This window comes from Moschus berezovskii, chromosome 18 (assembly GCF_049115385.1).
Source record: "Moschus berezovskii isolate FMDL1 chromosome 18, NW_MosBer_1.0, whole genome shotgun sequence".
Classification (NCBI taxonomy): domain Eukaryota; kingdom Metazoa; phylum Chordata; class Mammalia; order Artiodactyla; family Moschidae; genus Moschus; species Moschus berezovskii.
The window spans coordinates 34,576,462-34,589,957 of NC_142477.1; the positions used below are offsets into that span (position 1 = coordinate 34,576,462).

At 38.6% G+C, this 13,496-nt stretch overlaps 1 protein-coding gene across 2 annotated transcripts in view; it reads left to right on the top strand.

Annotated features, from left to right (window-relative positions):
* The first annotated feature begins 830 nt into the window (after window positions 1–830).
* Window positions 831–13,496, top strand: part of CDH6 (cadherin 6) — a 165,577-nt gene continuing 152,911 nt past the window's right edge. The window contains exon 1 of one of the 2 annotated variants that reach the window (XM_055422235.2): window positions 831–1,001. The gene's annotated coding sequence lies outside the window, so the exon portion shown is untranslated. Of the gene's footprint in view, window positions 1,002–1,154; window positions 1,257–13,496 lie in introns of those variants that run through there. The other variant, XM_055422236.2, reaches the window with a different exon arrangement.

Genomic DNA, 13,496 nt, shown 5'->3' on the forward strand with positions numbered 1-13,496 from the left:
TAGCAATGCAAACTGCTATGTGTACCTAAGAGTTCAATTTGGAGGTTACCCTACTTCAGGAACTTTCATGAAAGATCACAAATGGGAGGCAGACCTGAGTATCATTACACACTCTTCTGCAAGTCTTTTGTGTCCTTGTATTAACTCATTTAGAAAGATGGAATCAGCCATAAGTCAGTGGTAAGCCTGAAGGGTTTGGTTTCGACAGTTTCTGCAAGCCCAAGGAAGCATGGCTTCATTTTACAACATCTTAGGGTTACTCACTCCAAAAGAGTGACAGAGATCATAGGACTATGTGAAAACCTGTCTTCCCAGAAGAAAAGGAAAGACGCGTCTGAATCTATGTCTGCTTGCGTCTGGAGAACGCCTGTTTATGTTGTGAAGAAAAGCCGTCAGTACTGTTATCTCAGGAGACTTGGTTTTGTTTTATGTGTGTGCATGTTATGCGTGCTATAACACGAAGCTGGCCAACTGATAGCGCAACGAGGTACCATGTCCCTGGGAATTGTAATTGCTTGGTCGGTAAGAAAAAAAAAAAAATATATCCAACGGTTACAGAAGATAGCACAAGGTGCATTTTGATAGTATAAAGGAGGGAACAGACGAAGTCACAGCAAGTTCTGAATATGTCTTAACCCCCCAAAAAATAAGAAAGGAAGAGAAAGGAAAGCCTGGAGCGGAGGGAGTGTTACAGGGAGCGAATTGCTCAGGACTTCAAACACAGGGAGTCATTCTGTCAAGGGGAGGGGGCGGGCGGGGGCAGGCACTGGGCCTCTCTAACAAAGTCCTCCTCTCTTTGCTCCCTCCCACTTCATTCACTTGCAAATCAGTGTGTGCCCACAAGAGCCAGCTCTCCCGAGCCCGTAACCTTCCCATCCCGAGCTGCAGTTTCAGCCGCGGCAGCGAGAACGGCTGAGCGGGCAACCGAGGCGGCGGCGGCCGAGGCAGGAGCAGCCTGAGCGGGTCGCAGGGTCTCCCCGGGAGCAGGAAAGCGAGCAGAGGTGGGTTCGGTCTCAGTTGGCGATGGTGCATGCCTTTTCTTGTTTTAATTCTGTGGCGCTGATGGAAGCCAATCAGAGAGAGAGAGAGCCCTCTTCGCCCGGTGGGTGCCGCACGCTGGAGTTGGGAGGGATGTTCAGCCTGCGAGCCCGGGTCGGGGCGGGCGCGCGGGTCCGGCTGCGCAGGCGGCGCTGCTGCCGCTGCCCAGAACGGGCGCCGGTTCCCGGGGAGCTTCGGCGCCGCTCCTCCGCCTTCTGGTAAGACCGCGGAGGGGCTTGGTGGGGGCATATGTGATGGGGCCGCCGGGAAGAACCCATTGCCTTTCTCTCCGCCGGCAGAGGCTGCCAAGGGATCTCCGGCATTTGCAAAGTTGGCTGGTCAATTACCAAGGGCGCTGGTGCGTGCAGGACCCGCGGAGCGGTTTGGGGCTTGATTTATTTCCACCTGCCCACATCACAGGGTCTGCGCAGGGACTGCTTTGGCCGGGTTACATTTCTTGGTTTGGGAGCCAAAGCAGAAAATTGGGTAGCCTGAAAACTCCCGAATGCTCCCAATAAGGAAAACTTAGGCTAAAGAGATGATTTGTCTCAGAGAAGCTTATTTTTTTTATTTAAAAAATAAAAAACTGTTAGCTTGCACGCCGGGGGCAACGCCTGCCGGTCACATAGGGCAGAAATGCTTAGGTTGCAAGGAAAGTCCAACACTGGACTCCGAAAATGGAGCACACTGTCCAGGGAAAAGTCATGTGGAAGACGGAGCTCGCTTGTGCTCTTCCAAGGCTGGCCAGGCACAAATCTGGGGGAAAACGCCTCCTCCGGACTGGTTGGAGAGCAAACCAAGTGCGCCTGGTTTTCCGGTGTCCGATGCAGGAAAAGTGACGCCCCCGGTGCGATATTCCGGTATTGAGTAACAGGGAATCTTGCTATGTTGTGTATTGCAGAGCTGGGATTACTTCTGTAGTTATTCTTATGCCAGGAGTTATCGGAGATCTCAGAGATGGGAGATGCTGGAGAGGTCAGCGTGGTGCTGAAATGTTGTCACTGCTGCAATAAAATCCATATTTTATGGGGAGTTATATGCGGGTCCTTGTTAGTCCAAGGGGCTGTTCACCTGAGTTAACTACAGAGAACATCCAAGTACCAAGAAGTTTAATCATCTGGAATAGCCATACATTTCTCTCCCCCCTCTCGTTGTTTTTGTTTTTTTTTTTTTTTTTGTAAAGACATTTTAATTATGATATTCACACTATGGAGGTGTATCACCCCATGTCTCAGCCAATTTTCATTTTCACTTACTGAACCACATAATGTAGGAAAGAAGAGGATTTTTCCTGCAAGAAACAAAAAGTGTTGCTGCTGGAGTGGGTGATGTGTACATGTCTGGCTTCTGGAGGGGCGCACATGCGAAATATCGGTTCTCTGAGTGGTTATAATCCAGGGGGTGCAAAATCCTCCCTGTATGCGAAAAGGAACACAGGGATATACCTTGTTAATGCACAACTCTTCTAAGAATGAAGAACAAATAAGCCTATACAGACGGTGAGCAGGGATTAGTTATCTCCTTTCTTTTCTTGGTGATGCCTGTACCTGAAAAGGAAAAGCTTTAGTATTCCACTTTAGGAGAAAAAAAAAAGTCTCTTCCAGTTTGGCTTCAGCATCATCCTTTGTGTTTCAGTACTTGCATAGCTTTGTTCTGGCTATTTTTTTTAGAGCCAGAAAACAAGTTGTGTGAAGAAAGAGGATATGATCAAGCAGATGTCTTCATTATGTCATAGGAGGAGGGCAAAGTTTATGCCAGAGGCCAGATTTTCAATGCAGAGCTCCGAAACTTAAAAGAAATCCAACAATTTACTGGAAAACACAATCACACAGGATTGCATCTTGCCCCGTTTTGCTCTTTGGTGTGTTCTAATTAAAAAGGTATTGGGGAGAAATAAAAGGCAGATCTTTTTCTACCTGTTTTGATGGTTCATGGCATACTTCAGAAGCAGAGGAAGTAACCAATTTTTTCAGAAAAACATGAGAAGCAGCAGTACATTTCTAAAGGAAAACAGTCTGCAATTATCTTTTGCTACCTTTGTAAGTGACAGACTGGTGTCTCTGTAGGGAGTTTTAGTCCCTTTACTATCTGGCTTTTACATCAATTTATTGCAATTATATTTCTTAATGCTAACTCTGCCAAGATAATAAATAGAAACACAATTATTTTCTACTAAGTTGCCCACTATCAGAAAATGTGTATATTACCTCCTCCACCCACCACTTCCATCAGCTTTGCAAGTGAAAACTTACTGAGGCACTCTTCATTTTAAAGCAAAAATCTCTTGCAAAATTTTGTTCTGAGATACTTGAAAACAGCTAATATCAATAGAAAGCACAACTGTAGCTCCAGGACATCAAATGACACTTCCTTTTTCCAAATGTATCAATAACTTGGAACAACAGGTTCTGAATATCTAACCAGAGCTAACTGAATGATTGTACCACATAAGGATTAAAAAAAAAAGAGATAAATATGACAAATAATCTGAATGAAACCATGTTTCTCCCTAGGGAAGTAAAATGTGCAGTCCCCCTTCCTGGCCCTTACTCTCTTTGCAGTCCGGAATGCCAACTTACTGAGGCTGAATCCTTTGAACTATGGAAACTTTTTTTAGTTGGAAAGGACCTCTAGTGGGTCACGCCATGCACTTCTCCCTGCAGTTCAGCTGCATCATGGATTTTGTAATCTAAGATAATAAGCATAAAACAGCTTTCCCCTCACAGACAAGACAGTATTCCTCAAGTCCTTTCATGACATTTATTCCAGGTCAAAACCATTACTGTCATTTGTGTAGTTCCTCTAATTTCAGGAACCCAAGAGTATTTGCAGTTTCTGGGTATCTAGACTTTTGATAACTTCTCTATGATTCCAAATGAAAGCAATGGCCAATTAATAAAGAATTCACCACTACTAATATAAAATTTTCCTTATTTCTCATCTTGCCAAGATTGTACTTCCTTCACTCAAATTTACCCAATAGTAATAATGGCATTATAGTTATGACTCAAAAAATTCCACATGAAGAAGCGCTACCATAGGGGTTCAAGCAAATATATGAAGCATTTGAAAAAAAGCAGAAAAAATGAGGGAGAAAAAAATTAACTAACCTTTCAGAGATACATGAACATTGACAAGTTATACTGAACTAGAGGTTTCTAATTTAAAGAAGCCCCCATTCAAATAAGCATATACTAAAAGTCCAAAAGATGTTTAGATGCATATCACTCTTATTCCAGGAGGTATTTCTCTCTCTCTCTCTCTCTCTTTGATATATCACAACATATTTTAGGTAACCTAGTCCTTAAAAAAAAACTCTTCCTGGAACTTACACAGTAAGATAAGTTCTATAGGGGTGAATCAGCCTCTTCTGCTGACGGTCTGCAGGTTTCAACTTTCAATTTAAAAATCTGTTCTAAAGTTTGAAATGTGTTCCAAATGAGATAACATCCTGCAGAAGCCAGTTGCTTCTGCTGCTAGCTTAGTCACAGCAGCCCATTCTTTGGGGTCGATCAGAATTAGGGTCTCACTTATAAAAATAACAAGCAGTGACTCAGTCTGAATTGCATTTTTTAATAGTGTTTCAGCCTAGCTAGTGTCTACTGAGCTTACCTTATTTGCTTCACAAAAAGGTGAAAATGTAGATAATCAAACCTTCTCTGGTTTAAATTTTTTTCTGAATAATGATTCTAAATACAAAGAATCAAGAACATCATGTTAATAGGGGAAACTGCTGAAAGAAAAAAAATCAAAATTCACACACACAGAGCACCCAGTTGTGACACTGTTCGAATGATATTAGAGAAGAAAGAAAGAAATGCACAGCTTGGGTTGATTTTTTTTCTTCATTCTTTTATTTCCTTTTCATTTTCTCTCTCCATTAGGATTTTTGTTTTATTTTGAACACAGATGAGAGTTTAAGGCACTTTCCTAGATCTAAACAATATTTTTGTTTTGAGTTTTCCTCTTATGAAGATTAAACTGGCCTACATTTTTAAAAGTCCTATTCCTGAGAAACTCTCCCTTTTTTAAAGTAATCAGATGAGAAAATTCAGGTTTCCTCTAATTAAGGTTTACTGTCGAAAGTGTACAGTCTTTGTAACCCCATCACTCACAAGTAGGGAGATAAGGCAAGAAGAGTACACATAACCCTTGAAAAAGGTGATACACCTTGATTTACTACAAATGTAAATAGAGTAAGGTTCTTTTAAGCCAAAGTGATTGGGTCAGAGGGGTCAAGATACAGCCAGTATTCTAGAGCTGGTCAAGACTGAACTATCCAGGAACTTTTTAATTCTTCCAACAATGAAAACTAACTGAAGAATGAATGCAATGAGCACAGATGCATAAATGCAGAGTGGACACATATGCAGAAGGTTCTGTGACCCCATCCCCACAGATTATTAGAGATTATTTTATTAGATTATTTTCATCTATGTAATATCATTACACTAACACTGTTGGGTGCTCATTTCCTCTATCAATCAGATCACCTTGGCTGAGATTTATAAGAGGAAAAGTTTAATTAAAGCCAGAATGTTACTATGAAATTTGATGTGCAGTATAAATGGACAGCATGGGTCCAAAGCTTTTCCCACCATACTTAGTGCTATCTTGTGAAAGAGAACAACTTAGGAAGAAGTTGAGGAATACAAAGCTAGCCAACACAGGGTATAATTTATGTTCATATTTCATCACTTGAAAGAGCACTGTATTTTTTCTTTCTGTAATTCCCTAATTTGGTAGATCTGCCCAAAAGATGTTCAGGAGACCTAATAAGTTATAGGAATGGAAAACAGCAAGAAAAAATTAATTTGAGGCGGTGTCCCAAGTGACTACAATGAAAAGAGATGGGAGGTGAATTTTTACATAAGAGGAAAATGTAAGAATAGAAATAGAATTAAAGTCACCATTTTTATAACAGGGTGCACTTTCCACTTTATAAATACTGCTATTATTATATTATTATGTATAATATTATGTATAATACGTATAATATTATTATTACAACTTTATAAACATGATTATATCAAAAACATGTTTATAATCACTATGTTTCTCTAACATGGAATGTAAATTTGAAAGTTATCCTTTAAAAAAATCACCATCTAAAGGAAATGATTCTGCATGGATCATAAAATAAGCAGAGGAGTACATTTTTAAAAAGTGGTCTGAAATCGCAGCAGAATCAAACAAAGGTTTTCTTAATGCTTTGAGGAAGACTGACTCTTTTCTATTATCTTTATTGTTCTTCAAGGTAAATAGATATACCATGTGTCCTTCTGACAACCTAAAATATACAAAAGTGATAAAGACCAAATATAAGTCATTCATTTGGATTCTATATATTGTATCCTCTTCATTTAGCCTTTTTGGTTTGAATTTCTAGGAAACTTCTGTTTGAGCCAAGCGTTTAATGAATGTGCTGTTAACAAACACTTGTGGTATCTTAGAAGTAAAAGTGTGACTCTGAGAAATACAGAGCAGCACAGGGCATGGGAATGATTTGATTATTTTGACCAGAGCAATGAAGGTTTTCAGGCTTAGGAAAATGTCTGTAGGTTATTCATTTCTTATAAACCACTTGAAAGTATACATTAGGGTTTATAGTTGTAGTAAAAAGAATTGTGTGGGGCATTTTTCTGAGCATAATAATGATACTTCTAATAAGAGAATAAATTGTCTTCTCTTATGTTCAGAGAGAGCCTCATGTTGGAGGGGATATATCAGGAAGGTAGCTAAAAATGACACCTATTTATTTCAATGACAGGGGGCATCACAGCCTCACAGCACCCCAAGGGCCTCAGTACTTTCTTAGTGCACTGACAAACTCACTACGTGCATAGCTTTGGGGACTGTAGGCAGAGCTAAATAAGATTGTGTTCATTTCCCTCCTTATTTGATGGGTAAAAATAATTATTTCCTTTCTTATTTGATGGGTAAAAATAATTTTCTTCTTTTATGACCGCAGTTTTGTTATTTCATTCCCATCACAGTTCAGTATTTGTTCTGAGTTATTTCTTTTCCAAGAAAAATTTTATAAGAAAAGGTATAGAGGGTGGGGGTGGAGGAAAGCAGGTAGGAGAAAGGAAAAAAGACATCCTCTTAACAATACAGTAATATTATAAATGGTTGATGGTGATAAGCCATTTCCATTAAACTCTATTCTATTACCACCATTCAAAAAGTCAGGTAGTTAGCCCAGCCTTTATTGACAGTTTGACAATTATCAGAGAATGTGAGACACACAAAGGAGTTTAGACATTACTTTACCCAATGCCAAGGGCTTCACTGGTAAAACAGGCTGCCTGCTCCTTTATAGCATATTTATAAATAATGATATTATAGATATAAATTTCTCTTTTAATTTTTGATGGGAGAATTGAGTGGAGATGATAAAAAGTTATACTATTCCACAGCTAGAGCTCAGGTTACAGAAGAGATAGAGATAATGAACAAAATGAATTCAATTGATCCATGGACATGTCACCAAGAGCCAGGTTAAATCCCTGGGCTGGGAAGATCCCCTGGAGAAGGAAGTGGCAACCCACTCCAGTATTGTCTGGAGAATCCTATGGACAGAGGAACCTGGTGGCCTACAGTCCATGGGGTCACAAAGAGTCGGACATAAGTGAGTGACTAAAACCCAATGCCCATCGTTTACATTTGAGATACTTGATGACCAGAAAGATGAAGTGACTTGTCCATGGATCAATTGAATTCATTTTGTTCATTATCTCTATCTCTTCTGTAACCTGAGCTCTAGCTGTGGAATAGTATAACTTTTTATCATCTCCACTCAATTCTCCCATCAGAAATTAAAAGAAAAATTTATATCTATAATATCATTATTTATAAATATGCTATAAAGGAGCAGGCATGGAAACTTATGGAGAAAATAAGGGTTTATAACTCGTTAGGAATTGTATGTGTTTGTACACTTTTTTAAAGCTCCTATTGCAAAGAAGAATTAAAATTTTCCTTCAAAATTTTGACGATTACTTGGGAGATTGATAAAATGTAGGTTTTTATTTTATTTTTAATGATTTGATGGTAGTACTGCTGCTGCTGCTAAGTCACTTCAGTCGTGTCCGACTCTGTGTGACCCCATAGACGGAAGCCCACCAGGCTCCCCTGTCCCTGGGATTCTCCAGGCAAGAACACTGGAGTGGGTTGCCATTTCCTTCTCCAATGTGTGAAAGTGAAAAGTGAAAGTGAAGTCGCTCAGTCATGTCCGACCCTTAGCGACCCCACGGACTGCAGCCTACCAGGCTCCTCCATCCATGGGATTTTCTAGGCAAGAGTACTGGAGTGGCTTGCCATTGCCTTCTCCAGATGATAGTACTGAGTATCAGTAATTTGGCAGGCTAACCAAAGTCGTATGTGCATCTTTGCAAAAAAAATGTTTCTTGGTCAGTGATCAGATATGAAACATGATGACAACCTACTTATTGTGTAACTCTCCATTTATTCAATTTAAGGACTGAGACAGTGACCTTCCCACTTCTTAAAGTTAAAATGTCAATTTTTGCATGAAAGTGTATGGATAAATTATGTTGTTTTTTCCCTTGACAAAATTAAAATCTGCAAGCAACCCAATGTCAACCCTCCCCTATTTAAAAAAATAACTGTAGCAGAAACATTACTTTGCCAACAAAGGTCCGTCTAGTCAAGGCTATGGTTTTTCCAGTGGTCATGTATGGATGTGAGAGTTGGACTGTGAAGAAAGCTGATCACCAAAGAATTGATGCTTTTGAACTGTGGTGTTGGAGAAGACTCTTGAGAGTCCCTTGGACTGCAAGGAGATCCAACCAGTCCATTCTAGGGGAGATCAATCCTGGGTGTTCATTGGAAGGACTGATGCTAAAGCTGAAACTCCAATACTTTGGCCACCTCATGCGAAGAGTTGACTCACGGGAAAACACTCTGATGCTGGGAAGGATTGGGGGCGGGAGGAGAAGGGGACGACAGAGAATGAGATGGCTGGATGGCATCACCGACTCGATGGACATGAGTTTGAGTGAACCCCGGGAGTTGGTGATGGACAGGGAGGCCTGGCGTGCTGTGATTCATGGGGTCGCAGAGTCGGACACGACTAAGCGACTGAACTGAACTGAATGTTCCATGAAATCCAAAAGTCCAAGGACCACTGGGTTAAATAATAACATAATATTGAAAAATGACTGACTTAGTTTTCTTGTTTGGATGAATAGAAAGTAAAGGGGAATTACTTTTGGAATGATAATAGACAGCCCAAAAGATAAAAGTCATTCTATCAAAAGGTATTTTTGGATCCCTTATTTAAACTTCATAGAGATTAATAATAACATTTGGAATAACAATACAATCTTTGACTATATTAATAGGTCCTCCAAAACTGTACTTTGCCAAGGTCATGGCCAAAATGTGTTATTGACAATGAATTCACCTATTTGATTCCATAGTGGATTATTCAGTGGAAAATAAGAAGTTTTAAATTTATATCTAGTTTTGCTGAAAACCCAGCCAGCTCAATTTAACCATACCCATTATTAAAGGGGTATCTTTTTTTTTCCTAAAAAGGAACTTTATATAACTGTGGATAAACACAAATTTCCTAAGGTGTTGATTGATTTATAATTTAAGGTATGCATTGTTAGGTCAAAAAGCAGTTGCTTTCTAGATTTCAGTCATGAAAATGAGCTTATCACATTTTTAGCTGCAAAGCTTAAACCTCCTTTGCAGGATTAAAAAAGGGGAATTTTATTAATCAACTATCATCTATTTTATAAAATGTTTGGAACTGCTCAATTTCACACTCAACTAAAATATTCTAAGCTCTTCTTAGCAACAGGTTGTGATTTAACACTGATAAAAACTGTGTGGTTTGACTGAGTAATCATGATGAAAAATGATAAAATTCATCAAGATTGGTATAGTACTGCTGATCCTAATTTGTATCAAGTAGAGCTACTCTATCTCCCAGTAACTAACTATTTGCTAGTTAATTACTTACATAAAAGTATGTAGTTGAGATTTTGTCAGTGTTTCATAAAGAAATAAATTCTGTGAGGGAGGCCTTGTGATAAATATCAGTGCCACAGTTTTACTCTCTTTCTGACTCATATCCCTTTTCATTAAGAAAAAGATGTCTGGGGCAGATCCTTATTAAGACAACAGAATGAAGGGGTCACTTACTGGTTAGTGTCATCAAGAGGAGGTGGTTCCAAACCTCCAGATCCATCTCTGCAGTCATTTTTTAATTCAAGGAAAGTATATTTACCTGCAGGTAAAGTGCGCTGGAGAAGACTCTTGAGAGTCCCTTGGACTGCAAGGAGATCCAACCAGTCCATTCTAAAGGAGATCAATCCTGGGTGTTCACTGGAAGGACTGATGCTAAAGCTGAAACTCCAATACTTTGGCCATCTCATGCGACGAGCTGACTCACTGGAAAAGACTCTGATGCTGGGAAAGGTTGGGGGCAGGAGAAGAAGGGGACGACAGAGAATGAGATGGCTGGATGGCATCACCGACTGTGTGGACAGGAGTTTGAGTGAACTCCGGGAGTTGGTGATGGACAGGGAGGCCTGGAGTGCTGTGATTCATGGGGTCGCAAAGAGTCGGACACAACTGAGCAACTGAACTGAACTGAACTGAAAGTGCCTTTGAAATAAGTGCAGTCACCCCAAATACAGGTCTCGTATTTTAAAATTTTGTCTCGTGATACTTCCCTTCTTCAGTATGCTTTTTATTCTCAGATGCCAGATTCCAAAATATCTTTACAAATATCACCATGGTTTTATTTTTCAACTTCCCCCCGCCTTGAGTTTAAATGTGTGTTTACTTTGTATGCTAAAAAGACAATGCAATTAAATTTAAGAGAGGACCCAACAGAGGGAAGGACACTACTAGATGTCGAGTGGTCATGTGAAATGACTTTCTCACCAACTAGAATGCTAAATAGGACAGTTACTTTATTTAAAATATGAAGCTGAAAGCTACAAAAGAGTAAAATGCTCCCAAGTGATTTAGTTTAGTCTGATGTAATGAAAGATTTTTATACAGCAGACAGAGAGAGGAGAAATTGCTGAAACCTATGCTGGGTTAACTGTGCACCAAGGAACAAGAAGTTTGCTTTGCACTGTGGATATTCTGAACTTTAATAGAGCACATGTTTGCTTCCCAATTTCTCACTACATTAAAATAAATTTTTAAATGGCTTTTTTTTTCCTCCATATGAAAATCACAGCTGTTTAGAAAAACCAATCATGAAAACAAGAGCCAAACCTGCCCTGATTTGTAATTAAGAAACAGGCAATGATATCCAAGATGTTATCAAGAAGGACTTTAAAGGAAGTGAAATTTGGGCTGCGTTTTAAACTCAGTAATCCAGAGAAGTAGCTACAAGGCTCCAACTGCTCAGGAGATACTGCACTTGTCAAATACTTTCCAATTTAGTTTTCACCTGATTGACAAGTTCTCCTAAAAACAATGCCAAGACTTTGGAAATTTTCTTGAGTCCCTGCACAGAGAAAGCCCACATGATACAAATAAAAGATGCCTTGTGGAATGAACAAATACAGGCTGGGGAGAAAGGAGAAAATGGTTTTAAAATATCACTTCTTTCATCTCAAGATCACAGTTTTAAGATGAAGGCATCACTAGCAAATGTAAGCATATAGTGAAGGCTCAATAAATGCTTACTGTGAAATTCTTCTCATACAAACTGCAAAAGATTCTCTTAAATAAATACTTCTCCAATTTATTTCCTTTTCAAGTTTATTCACACCAATGAAAAAATTCAAGTTTTCTATCCCATGCTATAGTGTTTAATAATTTTGACTTCTTTAAAAGAAGCCAATTTCAAAGGAAACCCTATCAATGGTGTCCTCAGAGCTAGAGAGACTGAGCATGTAAACAGAGCTGCCCAGCTTTCAAAATTGGCCACCAGACCTCTTCTTCCTCCAGGCAGATTTTTATTAAACTTGGTATTAAACAATGTTGCCTGGAGCCTGATTAACAATTTATGCCTTCCTAAGCAGATCAACAGAAGTCTGTCATTTTGATTTTTTAATGCTTGTGTTTGGAAACAAGATGCACCTCTGAGTTTACACTTTCAATTTATGTATTTTATTTTCAGAATTCAAACTTAAGCATTGTTCTTTTCTGAATTTTTTTTTACACTTTTAGTATTCATATGTGTTACTATATATTTTCTATGCTAAATAAAGCAATTGCTCTTTTGCTAAGTGATTTTTTTTCTCTCATTCAATCAATCCTAAATGTTCTTTTAAAATATCTTTAAGATATTTTGAAACTGTTACTTTCAAAAACACAAGAAAGATTATTGGAAGTTAGTAGGATAATAAGAAAAGCTAACACTTAGACAGCACTTACAGTATTTCAGGCACTATTCTAAATGGTTACATGAATTTAATGTTCACAACAACATTCTGAAGAAAACACTATTAATCTTCCAACTTTGCAGACAAAACTGGGAGATAGAGCAGTTAAGCAACTTGCCCAAGGTCACATAGCTAGTACGTGTCAGAGCTAAGATTAAATCCTGGCACTCTTGATAGCCCATACTCTTAAATATTAAATTCTTGTGCCTTTTGTGCTTAATATGTATGTATGTAGACCCAAACAGATGGTAGATAGATGAATAGATTCAAATGTTTGTATCTCAAATTCAAAAATAATGTCAAAATTGTAAGGATATTTATACATGCATTTATATATATGCAATATATGTAACATGTACATATTTCTCAGGAATCAAAAAATATAATTTTAAAGAAAATGAGAAACATCTTTCCCTTTCAAGTCTTGGTGAATTTATCAGTATATTCCCACAACAAGTTAGATCAATTAATTATAGCCCAAAGCAGCAGATATCAGCCTCACAAAAGCCGTTTAGCTTTAGGCCTAGCTTTTCACTTTAATTTAAGTCAGTCTTACAATCACTTACTGTCGGTCCCAAGGGAAGCCTGGGAAGTTTCTGGAAGGTTTAGACTCATCAGTCATTAATTTATTCATTCTATAATATTTACTGAGACCCTCCTGTGCCCAATGCTGGAGAGACAGTGGGATGATAAGACAACATACATAGCACTTTGGGGGAACAGATTCTTTCTTCATATTTTATACAAAACAAATCCCATAAGAAATAAAGAATAAGAGTATAAAACAAAACTGTAACTTTACCAAAATTAGATAAATATATATTTATAATCTTGGGGTAGCAACTGACTTCCTAAGCATGAAGTCAGAACTTGAAAACACAGTGAAGGAAGTCAGCAAAGTGAAGGAATGCATGCGCTAGTAATAACAGGCCAATAGTGACAGCTTTGTATAAAAATGAATAGGACATTCACAGTTCATTTTATTCGTATTCTCCCCATACTTAGATCTTACATGAACATGGAAATTAGTCTTTCATTTCAGGTTACATTATGATCAATTTATAGGGTCTCTAT